The sequence below is a fragment of the Molothrus aeneus genome, chromosome Z (genome assembly GCF_037042795.1).
Source record: "Molothrus aeneus isolate 106 chromosome Z, BPBGC_Maene_1.0, whole genome shotgun sequence".
NCBI lineage: Eukaryota > Metazoa > Chordata > Aves > Passeriformes > Icteridae > Molothrus > Molothrus aeneus.
This window is the reverse complement of record NC_089680.1, coordinates 10,077,970-10,093,127: the sequence shown is the minus strand read 5'-3', so window position 1 is coordinate 10,093,127 and position 15,158 is coordinate 10,077,970.

Here is a 15,158-nt window from a genome sequence, read left to right as displayed (position 1 = left end):
TCCCATTCGGGGTGATGATCATGCCCTTGACTTTACTGGTGCCTTTCTGACTGTCCAAGACGAGTGACATGTAACAAAAACTTTGTGCATGAATCCTCCCTCACTTCTTCTCACTTAAATCTCTCTGCCTTTGGGATCTGGCATATGTGTTTGGCTCCAAGATGCCATCTCACACTTAGGATTTATTCCAGCCTTTTAAAATATGCAAAAACAGCATGGGAGTAAAGTTGTCCTTTGGTGTGCACATTCACTTCTTAGTTATTTCTTGCACACCTTGAGGAAGGGTCTGTTCTCCTTTGTACTTTACCATCTCTCCAACAATCAGAAAAGGGGACTTTTGGGTGGAAAAAGGAATCCCATAATCATACCTAGTTTGGAAATGTGCTTGTTTCCCTCTTTAGGAAATGGCTCTTGGAGAAGAGGAGACAAGCATGATCTTGAAGCCAAGAAAGCATATTCATACCTCCAAACTGTCACTCTGCTGAGGACTGTGAAGCCTGAGTTTGAGAAGTTTTCCCTGGAGGTGAAAAGTTCTGTTCAGAAGCAAGGTCTTCATGAAGATGACTATGTAAGTACTTGATGACAGTCTTCAGATCATAGCATCTTGAAAAACATGGTCCTAATTAAAGCAGAAGTGGCACAGAGACCTTATCAGGACAGAAACACCTGGGCTCAGTTGCAAAAGTGTGCTGTTGCACATATAATTTTTTTTGGTGGATAATGCAAATTACAAGGATAGGCTTGGTCTAGGTGCACTATATCTGCACCAGCATCCATGACCAATTGTCTGTGCTCATCTCTTAGTTCATCAGCAGAAAGGGCAAAGGCAGGTGTCTCTCACTCTACCACTGATAAGTCTTCTTAGCAGATAAAGAAAGACAGCCTTCTTTTTTGTTTTCTCCCAATAATTAATTTTCTTTTTAGAATCCAGTCTCAGAAAGTTATGCTATCTGTATTGCATACAATGAAGTCATTCCTGATGTGAGAAAAGTATTACTTCTCAAAAAAGAATATTTAAGTAGTTGCTGTTTTTATTTTGAACTGTCTGGAATATTGACAGTCCTTGCAAGGGCTTTAAGCCTTGGGGAACGCCAGTGTCTTCCAGAGGTGGGCACGGGAAGCTATGCCTTTTTTTAACCTCTCAAAATGTAGGAGGAAAACACCTTTGAAAATTGCTTTTGAGCTAGTGCTGAGCTAATGCTAAACTAGTTCATTAGACATTTTCATAGAAAAGTCATCTGTGGAAGCAAAAATGTATGGCACATACCTGCAGGGATTTCTGCATGCTGATACAAGTACTTCCCAGACAGTCAGCCTTCTCCATGGTGCAGTCTCAGCTTTCCAAATACTCTTATAAAGAAGAGAGGCTTGAAGAGAGTTTGGTCAGCCTTTAGCTGCAGGAAATGAGAGCCTGAAACCCAAGAAAGCAATCCAAATCCTTCATTTTCCAGCTTTCACTTAGCCCTCCATCTCATCCCTTTTGCTTTAAGCATTGTGTCCATCTTTAGTTCATCACCTTGTGCTTGAATGTTATCTTAAGGAACGATAAACTTTCCTGCAGTTTATTGTATAACTTTGGCTACGTTTAGAAAATGTGGGCTTCTTAGAACTATAATGCATTTGATTTAAATATTTTACCTAAAATGTTAAATTTGAATCACAACAGTGGTTTATATTATTCCTGTGATACTTTCAAAATCTAGTCTTAGTCTTCTGTTGGCATGTTTTGTTTTGGGTTAGTGGGAGAAATCCCACCTCACAGTTTCAAGGTGCTGCTCTGAAGAACCTGCTAAATGAGTTCTGAAGAAGGCTGTGGGACTTTAATTTGTGCTGTTGCTCCCTTTTCTCTCCATATGTCCTTTTGCAGATTTCACTTAGCAAGCTATGTCCTTTGAAAACCTGCTATGTGCCTTTGGTTGTGGTTGGTGAGAAATGTGGTTTTAAATACTTTACATCCATTCATCTGCAGCGTTGTGGTTTTCTTTTAGTCTGGGCAGTGCGATATCTCCCCAAATAAGAAAAGCCTTATACTGCTGAGAGCTCAGGGTGCTGTCTGTGGGCAGTTTGGAGGCAGGCAAAAGGATACTTTTCTCTTCTTTGGGGTGGGGACCCACTGCAAACCCTGGGCAGTGTTGAATGGGGCTGCATAGTTACAAGCCCTGTTCTGGGCATTCATTCTGTCAACCAGAATTGGATCTAGGGGAGAGCAAATTCCCCTCTGGCAGCATGGGGGAGATTTTGCAGGCTGATGTGTTTGCTGGGGAGACTCCCTCAGCTGCACACCCACTGTGTGCAGTGTCCTCTGTTGTCATTCCTCGCCGCACGGATCCTGTGTCTGCTGTCACTGCCCCTGGCTGTGCTGGACCAGCAACAGGGGCTGGCTCCCTACCGCCTCATCCTTGAGCACCTTCTGCCTGGCTCTGAGGGCTGCCTCTCCCTGTGTCCCATTTCCAGCTGTGATCCAGGGTCCTTCACCTTGTTCCAAGCATTCCTTCACAAAAAACCTTGAGCCTTTGCAAGGGCCGGGCAAGCTGCATAGGCCTCCTCCTGCTGCTGCTTCCCCTACTCCTCTTCCTGCTCTTCCTTTCCCATCTGGCTTTCTTCTTGCTTCCCTATCTGTTCTTGATGGGACACAGAGAACATGTTGGTAGGTGATCTGTGTACACCTGCCAGAGGATCCTGCCATCTAAAACAAACATCAGCTCTTGGCTCACAGGCAGCCTTCAAGGTGGAGGCCACTGGCATCTGCAGCTCTCTGTAGAGGAAATACAGGTCATGGCTATGGGGAAGGAGGTTTGGTTTCAAATGCAGAGTATCCTGCTATTAGTTGGATGCTTAAATAAAATAGACCTCAGCAGAGCCTCCCCTACCTGCATTTTCACAGCCTTCTAACAATGGTAAAATAAAATGTCTCCAAGAGAGTTAGTTTCTGGTTGAGTATAGCAAAAAACCTCATTAACAGTGTGTGAACTTTAACTTTCTGGTTTGCTTTGCATCATTTTTGATGAATTATACATTTCCCCACTTTAGACAGTGGAAAAGACATGCATCATATTCCCTTAACTGATTGTCCTGCTGCCCTACTCAGAGCAGAAACATTTTGGGGCAGCCTTCAGGATTAAGAAAGAAAAAGCATTCTGAAAACTAGTGGGGAAAAATAAAAAGCTAGACTGAAGGCCAGTTCCTTCCCCTCTGAAAAATTTCTGGGTAGTGGGCACACATTAATGTGCTTTCTTTGGCAACATGGGGAAAAAGTGTCCTGGGTATTCATTAGGCAAAGCTGTGTCCTCCAAGGGAAGATTGGGAAGGAAAAGTCCTTGAGCTGAGTGGGTGGGAAGCGACAGAGATGGATGTTGCTCTGCTGGATTCTGCTCCTGAAAACAAAAACTATGTAGAAAGATAATCAATAGTACAGCCCATCTCAAATCATATCCACGGGTGTTGAAATATAGTCCTCATTCTTTTCTGCAAGCTGTGTCCCAAGAGGAGACGCTTAGGGAGGTTTGGATTTGAAGCATTCACTGTGTCTGCTTTTCTGTGTGGATTTTTCCAATGTCATGGGAAAATGGGGCCCCAGGCCCATGGTCTAAATTATCTCACAGTGACCCTAACTCAAACAAAAATCATTAGTGCTGCCATTTTGTCCTGGCCTCTTGCCAGCACTAATCCTAAAGGCATTATTATCTACCAAAAAAGAATATAATAAAAATGGAAAATAAGCAGATGACAGAAGGAAAGATAAAGGAGACAGAAAGGGCAAAGTCCTAAAGCAGCAGCTGTCCCACTGCCAGATGCAGAACACAGATGGCCCTTGGAGGAGTAAGGTCAAAGAGTGTTGGCTGTCTTCATCTCCAGCTGTGAGATCACACAGAAAAGAGAAAAACGTGTTTTGGGTATGTCTTTCCCAGCTCAGAAGTTTCTAGTGTTTCTGCATGAGTGTTAGGCTTTGGAAATTGGGAAGGTGGGAGAACCTATGCCTTATGAGAGAGCAGGAAAGTGTGGAAAAAACCAACTTCTCCAGGAATCTCTCTTGTGAAGTAAGAAGCTTCCTTAAGCACCTTTTAATTAGGCAGCATTGAAAGCAAGAGTGGCAGAGAGGTTCTGAGAAAGCATCTTGGAAATATTTGGATGGCACAGCATGGGGCAATGGTGATGTTCCCTGTCTGCAGTGTCCCACTGCAGCAGCCCCTGAATCCATTAGCAAATATTGCTGCTTGTTCACCAGTCTGAGTGTGAAAGCAGTTACTGTTATGTTAATGTAACCCAAAGAACTGTGGGCTGAAGCAATAAATCTGCTCAGCCATCATTTCAGCATTCAAGTGTCTCATGTTTTCTCAAGAAACATCCTGTAGTTTTGTAGAAAGTCTGACAATTTTATTCTGTGCCTACCTGAAGATTGACTTCACTGATAAAAGGAGGAATATTTTCAAAAATCCAATCAAATTTGGGTTTCAAGCATGCAGTAAAATTACTTAAATGCTTTTATAACAAATGGTGGCAGTTTTCTTACTTTTGTAATGTTGATGCCTTAACAAGACATTAACAGCAGGGAGTCCTGTTCTCTATGAACCAACTAACATCCTTGGTTTAATTGCAAAATACAGGGCAAGCTCTGCTTGCAGACCTATACCCTAGTTGAGGCAGACAGCAGTGGGAATTGCATGCAATTACTTGAAGGAAGAATTTAAAACTGTCTCTAAAGGGGTGTGTGAATAATTCCCAACACATACTGTAGTTAAAAATGTTTATGAATAAACAGTGTTTCAGTTGAAGTATATGCATAAGCCATTTTTATTAAATAATGCTGAACACTTAATGAATTGGTGGTAGGGTGCAGTTTGGAAGTTCTTAATGCACCTTCTGTTCCTGACTCAGGCCTAGGATTCAATAAATGCTTTTTTTATGTCCAACCCAGTATTCTGAGCTCAGATGAGTTTACAGCCAGGAATATTTGCTCTTCTGAGGTTACAGACCACCCATGGCTTGTTTTTTCTTCTCATTTAAAAGCTGAAAATGTAACTAATTAAACAAATATTTCTGCTGTGTTAACTACATGACAGCATTGTTCACAAGGTGGATGCATGGGTTTTTTTCCTACCCACAGCCTTTTTCACCCTGAAAATGAGCAGTGGGAGAAGGGAACTGGAGACTGATTTGCCAGTAAAGTTATCTCAATGAAAGAATGAGCTGTGTAGATTAATTAGATCAGCAAGATGCTACTCCCTATTAGAAAGGGGAGCTCTGTTTTATTTAACATTTTCAGCCCTCTGAAAGGAGAAAAGGTACACTCTAGAGCAACATTTTTAGGTCCAACAGTTAACTACAAAAGCTTCATGGGAGGTAGCTGTGCTCATAAAGTTTATCATCTCATCCATAACATCCATGCCAGACTCTTCCCTGTGTGTATTCCTTACGTCAGCCTTTTAATTAGGATTGCACACCAGCTAAGATAAGGCTGGGAGAAGTGAGCAATTCAGTCTTGTAGCTATGATGCTGAAAATGTAACTTATTCAGCAATGTCCTTCTCACTTGTCTTTTTCAGGCACAGGCAGGCGAGATTAATGTCAGGCAGTCTTTTGTGTCTTCTGACTGCATAAAGATGGGAGAGAGTTTAGAGGAGATTTAAGGGTGGGGGGGAAAGAACCCCCAAACCCTGCCAGGGAATAATTTGTTCAAATGAATGGTTCTATTCAGCTGCTGGAGTGCTTTGCTAATTGTGTTCGAAAGAATAAAAGCAAACCACAAGCTGCTTTCAGCAGCCGGAAAAAACGGTTTCACATGCTAGCTTATTAACAAGATGAATTCTATTAGTAAAACATATTTAGGATTTTCATGACCAACCCTTCACCCCTTGGAATTAATGAGAGTGTCCTTATTTTCTGTAGGAAAAGAGGAGTGCTGACCTGTGGACTGCTAAATTTGGTGAATACAGCAGACACTTTCACACTTTTTTCCCCCTGAAGTTAATGCTTTCTCAGTGTATGAAAGACCAGTGTCATCCACGTCAGGGTCTTAGGCAAAACTACAGTGTAATAGAAAGTTATTTGCCAGTAACAGATGTCATAAAAGACAGTAAAAGAAAGAAATTATTCTTCTCTCTTCCAGTGGATTTGTTTAGTTTTTCTAGCCTATCTAAGCATATTTTTGAAGCCGTCTTAAACCATAGAGGAGATAGTGTAAAACTGTATGTATATCTAGAAATAGAAGCATCTGAACTTTTTGGTAATGTAAAAGTTTAGAGTTGATCTTCATGGTTATGTTGTATATTTTCCATAGCCACATGTTTTTAACTTGAATTTCACTGATATTCACATTCCACTTTACTAAACAGGCACTCAGAAATTTATGGGTAAGGCGCTCTTTGAAGTACTTGCTAGAAATATACCTTATTTTTCACTAATAAAGTGTGAAAAATATGTCCTCCTGCAAAATTCAAAGGCTGCTTCTGGTTTTAGTGCTTCTCTATGCTGTTTGCATTGCAAGCAAACCAAAAGCTGATTTGTCCCATTAAGGTATTTTTTAATGTAATTCTAAAAGTTTTTTGACATTGGTGTAGAATGATCTTCAGGCTGGGCTCTGAGATGTTTGAGTGAAGGAAAAGGTAGACTATCTCATTTTGTATAAAATGTCACTTGAAAAATGAAATACCTTTGCCTAACAGACTTTTTAGCAGTCACCTTTTCTTTCTGTGAGTCTTATTCTCTGGGTATCTCATAAAAATATCACTGAGCTGGAAATTTCCTTCTCTACTGAAAGAATATTCAGCTCAACAAGGTATGAAGAGGAGGTTTGGGTGAATCTGTCCCAGGTCAGGATGGTGTTGCAGCCAGCAGCAGGGTCCTGGGCAGGCAGCTGGGAGCTGTTTTGCTCTTGCTGGACGGCTGATGTGATGCTCCAGCTTCAGCAGCTTGGATGCTGTGGAGGGTTCACCTCACCTGTGCTGGTACCTTCACACTGTGGTTACACAGATTGGGTTAAGAGTCCAGTGTTTGAATTCTGTCTGAGCCTAGCAGTTTAATCAGAAGGTTTGATTATGAGGGTGGGAGGAGGTGTGGGGAAGGAGCCATGCTTTGTTTCCTTTAGAGATGTAAAGGAAGAACAATTACTCAAGGCAAGAAATGTGAACTCCTTGTTTGAGAGCACCAGGGCAGAAGAGTTGTTGTCTCCAGATTCAGGTGGTCCAGGAAAGCTTTCTTGCACTCATCTGGGGTATTGGTATGGTGTAGGTGATTGTGAATGACAACAGGGCAGGGTCTAACTTTGTGATATTCACAAGTGACAAGTCTTCTAAGAAACCAGTGTAAGTGGCAATCATTAACACCTCAAGTCTGAGATCTGCTGCTGTGTCAGCACATTCATTTCTTATGGCTGAGTGCTTGAGGTTAAGGTGAACCTAGGTCTGGGAAAGGCTCATTCTCCAGAGGGAAAAGAATCTTTTAACAGAGGGGCAGGCCAGTCCCGTGGGTGAGTCAGGTCACCCTGGTGTATGAATGTTGGCAGAACCATGACAGGCAGCAGGGCTTGGGTGTGCTCCACTCTGTTGGGCTGTAAGAAAAGGTCAGTGTACAATGTGCCAGCTCTGATTTTTTTTTTTCAGGGGATATTTAGTAATTTTGCTAGTGCAGAGGGAGTAATGTAGTCATCCTGTGAGAATGGGCTGTGTGAATTGAGGCAATGGTGTTCTTGTGCATGCAAGGAGGCAGAGGAAGTCTCAGGAAGATGCTTAAAACTTTCCTCTTGAGTAGATACGTTTTTCATTAGGAAGAGAAGTCTGGAATAAAAATGAGAAGGTCTAGCCCATTCTAAAAAGAATGAATATATCAAAGCATATTGAAAAGACAAGGAGTGCCTCTGTCCCAGAGCAAATGAGTAAGAGGGGCATGAGAAGGGGCATGAGGCAATGGGAAGAGGGTAGGTGAAGACACCTTTTGCTCTGTGGCTGGGAACAAGGTGACATTCACTGAGCAGGACATTGACATTTGATGGGAAATGCATGTGTGCAATGCATCCAGTTGGCCCATCAGCCTGCAGACTACAAAAGGGAGCAAAACCAAGGAGGATCTCAGGGATCAGACAGTCAATATGGATGCAAGGAGCTACAAGAGTGAGTTTTTAGTTTCTTGGAGTGGCTGCAAATCCTCATATTTAGAGGTATTAACTACCATGCTGCTGCTGAAGAGTGGAAGGATGTGTTTCAGGTGTGCAGCTGGAACCTTACTGCCTGCTGACAGGTACACACAAATATCTGCTGAGACAGCTGGTGTGCCCCTCCTGTGCTAATGGGATCCTCACAGGGATGCCAGCAAACGGGTGGTTAATCAGCCAGCAGAACACCTTTCATCAGATATTCACTATCTGAGAGAAAATAACAAAACCAAATAGTTAAATTTTAAATTATTTGGAATGGAAGCATGACTAATAGCAGCCTGAGGGTTTGCATTAGTTCCATGCCATTAAAGTTTACAAGTTCATGTGCCCATATAGCCTGGTATTTAATAAAAGGATCATTTGTCATGGCAACCACAGCCTCAGGTGGGCTCTCTTAGCAAATTATTTACTCCCAGCCCAGAGGTCCCTGAGGTTTTGGCAGGTCATACCTTTCCCCCAGCACCTGGATTTCAGTTCCAGGAGCGCCTCTGCCTCAGGATGCCCTGCAGACAGGGCAGGGGAAACGTGGAATTCAGATTCCCGGAAAGCAGAGATTGGACCTGAAGTTCTCTTATGCTAACGCAGTAATAGGAGGCCCAGGGCTTTTAGATGAAAGGGGCAGGGAATTTAAAAGGACTGGTGCCCTGTGAGGATTTGTGAAGGCCTTACTGCAAGTTCATGCAGGGGAAAGTTATCTGCTTGTGTGAGAATAAGAGGGTCACATCATCCCTCATTCTCTACCTCCTCTGCTGGCAAAGATGAGGTGGGATGCTGTTCTTATGAATCCTGGTTTTGTGTGCCTAATTTTTGCCTGGTACTGAATAAAGATCTTAGCTTACTAATCCCAGCTCCAAGCATACTTTTGAGCTAAGTACCACTTTTGGCTGTGTCTAAATCACTTGTGTTTATCCAGCCCCTAAGACTGTAAAGCACATGCTCTGCTGGGTAATCTTTGCTAATCTGCTGCAAAGGTCCTTTTCATCAGATGTGTTTTTTACCCCATCCAAGATTTTACCAGCCCACCAGCTAGTATGGCACGGGTAAATTCAGTTTGAACACCTGAGTTGTTTCCAAAGTGATACAGTGATTTCTCTGAGTTTTGCATAAGAACTGATGTGACCTTGAGAGTTTTTAACCACAAAAATCACAGACATATTTTATTTTTGTATTTGGTGATAATTTTAGTAATCCAGAACCCAAAACAATGGCACATTGCATAAGGATAAACATTTAACAAAAAAATGTCCTTCCTGTTTGTCCTATGTCTGCATTAATTTAAACCAATTTAACTTACTTTAACAAGTGGAACTGATTTTTTCAGATGAGTGACTGTCACCCTGAAAACAGAGATGATCCTCTTGTAAAACATTCTTGTCTGCTGACATCAAAAACTTAATAATATCTAATGAAAGGATGGGGGTGGTATTTTTTTTGCTTCTAAGTGTTTATCTGCAATTAAAATGTTCCGATTTAAATGCCATCTTAAAATGTTAGCATTCATTACAACTGTGTAACAGATTATCAGACTACCAATGGGGATTCTTAGAAAAATCTATTTAAAACAAGCATATTTTAGTTTCTGTATGTCTGTGTGTTTTCAGCTGAAAAGAATAATTTCTTTAGTATCTCTTGTGTTTCACCACGATGACTAGATATATAATTTCTGGAGGTAGTTTTGGAACTCATCATGTGAATGGCCACATAGTTTGTAAGAAGGCAGGAAATCCTAAAAAAGTAGGAAGGTTAATTTTATAAATGACAGCTGCACCTTCTATGGTTAAGATCTGTTCAGTATTCAGGCAGTCACAGTACAGCGCTATGTGCTGGAGATCCTTTGCATTAGCTGTTTATCTGATGTTAGAGATGTAGTATAAACATGGGATATTTCACCTTAGCTGCTGGAGCACAGGAATGTGTTCTGTCATTCTATCCTTTTCCTTGATAGGTGACCTGGAGCTAAATTATTAAGGTGAATAGTATTGATGTAAATCATACATAAAGGAGAAATTCCTCTAAAATTATTTTTCTGTAGGTAGTTGAGTTCAAAACAAAACAGGAACAAAACAGTTCTGCTCCTTAGATACATCAGCTGCACCCTTTAAGGGCCACATTAAAAGGTATTGCAGGAGCCAAAACCACAGAGGGGTAAAGTGGCTGGTAGCAGTTTGCAAAAGGAATCAGTGCACACTATGGATAGAGCCAGAAATAAACCCCACATGGGTTTTCAGGGGGAAAATCTGGTCTAGAAGAGCATCCTGTTCCTGGAGCAGGGCAGTTCTCAGCTCAGCCTGCCCCTGCTTTGGCCATGCCAGTGGAGGGCCGGGGTCAGAGTCTCAGCCCCCAGTGCTGTCAGGCTGTGGGATGAGTGCAGCAGTTGGAGCCCCTGCTGTGAACTGGCTGTGGGTAAGGTTCTAACTCTGCTGAGCTGACAGTTCCTCTTTCTGTGTTCAATGGAAGGAGCTCATTTTGGCTGTAGCTGGAAATTTCTGCCCAGCCTGTTAGCAGCAAGCACTGGGGATTTACAGCCATTTTTCAGATAACCATAGGAGGGTGTTGCAAGCAATAAACAAAGAATGGGCAGCTTTTGCAGGCAGTGGGGTGGAAGGTTTTCTCCACACCTTTGTATCTCAGTTGCCCCTGTAGCCTGATGTGTTTTATCTGATATTTCACAGTACCGCTGCCCTGTAGTCTGGGACTGAATAGATTTTTGCTCCAGTTCACCACTGAGACAATAGAGCACCTTGTGGCTGCCCCAGCTAGATGATTGTGGGTAAATCTACTAGTTGTTCAAGAGTGAGATATTAAGAAAAACAAGGAAGAAGGCTTGAAGAATGAGATGAGATACAATAGCAAAGAAGCTGGCTTTGTCGTTAGTTTTCTTTCCATAGCAAGAAAATTACTTTCACTGACAAATACCCTTAACTCCCTGGATGTGGATGCCTTTTTTAAGTAAATCACAGATACTGCTGTAATTTGTTAATTTACTTTTATTTTCTTCTTGTTAATTTACTTTATTTCAGCAGACCTTTTCTTGGAACAAAGGGCTGGCTTCTGGCCCACAATTGGCTTTAAAGTGGATTGTAGTTTGTTCCTAGTGGTACTTCAGTCCTGTTGGAATAAGCATCCTCTTGTCTGAGTGGAACAAAGGCAGCAGTGGTTTGGCATGCCTGGAGTGCACATCAGCTCGTGTACCAGCTGAACAGTGCAGGCAGGCAGAGGCATGGTCTCACCCTCAAAGAAATTAGTTTAATTGCAGCACAGCATCTTTGTGTCCAAATCAAACAGGAAGTGCAGAAAAAAGCAGGGGTCTCGCTGCGCATTTTATCTCTCAAATGGTGTGTGCAGGCTCTTTCATGGTGGAGATGGGTGGCTGATGAGCTGCAAGCAATGCTTGCACCCAAGACTTGCTAAACGTGGCCTCAGTTGCAAATTCCTCAGGCCAGGGACACATTGCTTAGTGTGCAGAGTGCTTGGGTGGAGCAAACACCCCATCTCCTCTGCTCTCAGCATCACTGCTGCTCCAGGGAATGCTAAATTATTAAGGTGAATAGTATGTGTCAAGGAGATGAACACAGGCAGGCAGCCTTGTTAAGGAAGAAGCCTCCTTAAGGGGTCTTTTTTGACTGTGGTACTGAATTTTTAAGCTATAAATTTAGAGTGGAGTATAAGCCTCAGCCTGTAGAATCCCACTAATAAAGTCATGTGCTCCCCTATAAGAAAAATGTCTTCAGGGTTTCCACATAAACACTGTCTCCCTGTGAAACATGAAAAGGATGCAACAGTACTTTAATAAATCTCTCTTAGATATGCACAAGGTTTTACTGTTATGCTCTTCCTCTTTTCCTAGGGAGAGATGTGAGTTCCAGCCCCAAATAATAAAGTGAATTTTGATATATCTTTAGAAAACCAAGTCCTGAGCCCTGGCCTCATGTTCTTGAGTAGGTGCCCATTTATGTATTTATAGAGACTGGATATCAGTGAACAGAGTGTGAAGCTCTCTTTGGCTACAGCTGTCTTACCCAGAATTTGGTGTAATGCCATATATTCTTTTTTTAGTTTTAAATTAAATATTGTGGAAATGGCCTTCTCAGAAGAAAGCATGTGTTTCTATATTTTTTTCCTTTTTCTTACTGTTTGTTTGAAGCACTATGGTCCAGTAGGGGAGCAGTATGGTTGCCCAAGCACAGTCTGTATTTTTAGTCTTAGGCATCTAAACATACAGATTTGATTAACTTCTTTTAGCTTTATTCTCCTTTCCAGTTCCTGCTTTGTTTCCCCAGGGATGCATCCCTGTCTACAGGCACCCCGGATATGCTGTTTATGGCAGCTGACTATTGGTGTATCCCGTGGCTTTGCATTTGGTGTGCTTAGGAGTCCTTCAAATCCCAGTCCCAGTGCATGTTAGCATTACCCAGCTGTTATCCATAGATGTTATTCAGGAGCTCTGTGAGTTTCTGTTGCATAACCAAATGAAGAAATCCTGTGAGGATCTGAAGAGATGGATGGTGGGTTAGTGAAAACTTTGATAATACTGTTGGGGTGGTAGCATGCAGAATGATATGTGGTAGTGTTATGGCAGTAGGACTAATACATTACTGCAAAGCTGGAACTAGACATGAGCTGGAACTACACATGGTTTGAAATGCACTTCACCTTTTCTCAGGAAATGATCAGGTGTAAGAATATTCTTCCCACAGCTTCATGTTCTCAATCTACATGTCAGTTCCACCCAGAGTTTCTCACTGGGATTACCTAAACTAGAAGTTTAACACAAAATCAGTGTGTAATAATGATATTTTATCTTTAAAAAAATGAAACATGAATAATTTCTATATTTTTATTGTCTATTGTATGGGAATCATGAGCACCTTGTTCTAGATTTGTGCTGCTCAGAGCAAGGTTGTGGCAACTCATCAAAGAACTGCTGAAGGCCCCTGACCATCTCAGGACTGTAAATAAGTACTTAAAACGGCATGGGCTGTGGCAGTGTCCTCAATGGGAACACGCAGCATCAACAAATGGTATTGAAGAAAGAAATCCCTGCTGTAGAGTTAAGTGAATAGTGCTGGATAGTGAGTCAGCAGAAGACAACCAAATATATGTGTCAAGAATGCATGTGAGAGAAGTTAGTTATGCCAGACCTTCTTAGAAAAGCTCATAAAGAAGGGACCATAATTATAATTGGTTTGGTGAAGGAGGATTAAAAGAGGATAACTGACAATTAACTTGCAACTGCTTAGAAAAATACTTCTCTTGAGATACATTGTAACAGTGTGAGAAGTAGGAGCATTACTTCAGCTACACAAATTGGTAAGATTTTTTGCAAGATGTTTGGGTGCAGCCCTCTGCAGTTCCCTGGGATCCTTGCTGATTGGGGCTGAAACCACGGTTTGACAGCTTGAATATCACTACAGATGTACTGGAAAGTAGATGCAGAGACCAAGTGTGGGAGATGTTTGCCTTTTCAATAGAAAAAAAGTGATGATGCTGATGCTCCCCACCAAGCATGGAAGTGGTACGAATTGCGGTGATTCAGAGCTGGGCAGCTCCAGATGGAGGAGAATAATCTTATTTTAGAGTCAGTAGGCAGGATATGGAAAATTATGGGCCCTGCATAGCTGTATCTTGGCTGTCTTCCACTTCAGTAGTATTTTGCATTGCTGTGTATGCTGTTAACACCTTGGTATATATGAACAGTGTGGTCACAATATAGCTGCTTGGGGAACTATAACTTCAAACTAGGTAAAATTTATGCATGTGATTTCCACTGACGGGTTGTTGGGTTTTGGTTGCTTTCTTTTTTCTGATAGAAGATGATTAATTAGAGTAGAAAGGCAGGAAGTTAAAAGAGATATGTCTTATTTACATATACAGTTGGCATACTTGCTTTTTAGGTGTATGGTATTAAAACAGGATGTGAAAGTAGTACAGAAGATAGCTCAGAAAGAGGTTTCCACGTATTTGTACTGCAGCCTCCAAAGGTGTTCAGCAAACCTTGCAGCTGCTCTGCTGCCAGTGGAATTGCTGCCACGTTGAGGGGGGGGCCCCAGACAGCAACATTTCAGTAGCTCTGACATGCAAATTGTGATCACAGCATTTGGAGCTCTGCTCACACCTATAATTAAAAGGCAGCTTAAATGAAAATGGAAAAGACTACAATAAAAAGACTCTGATTTGTATTAGAGCTCAACTAAAAGAATTTTTAATTACCTATAAGATGAGTGGGCCTTTAATAGATTTTTATCCTGCAGGTGTCTAAGGTTGAACTAACACATTATTAATTACCATGGACACCATCAAACAGCCTGTGAAGACATCTTCACAGTTACTCTCATTCCTATTGAAAGTATTCCTGGAATATAAAGTTTTTAGTCTAGCCCTTTTTAATGCTTTTCCTGAAGCAAAGAGCAAACCCTTCAAAAATTTTTGCAGCTGTTACTTCACATTTTAATATTCCTCTGTCCTACACATCATGCAACCTGTGGTCTGTGTTGAATTGTGGCAACTTACAAATGATTGAACAAGATGATATGCAGGAAAACCCTATTCCCTTCATGGAATCCTGTATCACCTTTCAAGAACTGCTGCTTAAATGTGTTCCTTGGTTAATGTGAAAAGTCTCAGGTGTGGCCAGCATATGGTTTGGCTGGGAAGTGTAAGTGCAATCCCATCTGCAAAGAGGAATTACAATTCTTTCAGAAGATTTTGAATGGCATAAATTATCCAAAAATTATCCAGCTTCTTTGACAACATGAGATAAAACGCTGGGGTTTGTGTCTGAGCAACTGAGCAGTGGCATAAATGACTTTCTGACAATTTTTAATGTGATTTTTCACGTAATGTAAGGGGTTTTGGCCAAGTGGAGCTTTGGCAAGATGCTGGGGCAGTAATTTTCCAAACTGCCAAGTGAGTTTTGACAGGGCTTATCTGGCAAATCTGCAGTGTCTACAGAAGGGTTTTCATGGTGGCATGAGTAGATTTCAGGTTGAGCAAATTAGCTGACAAGATGG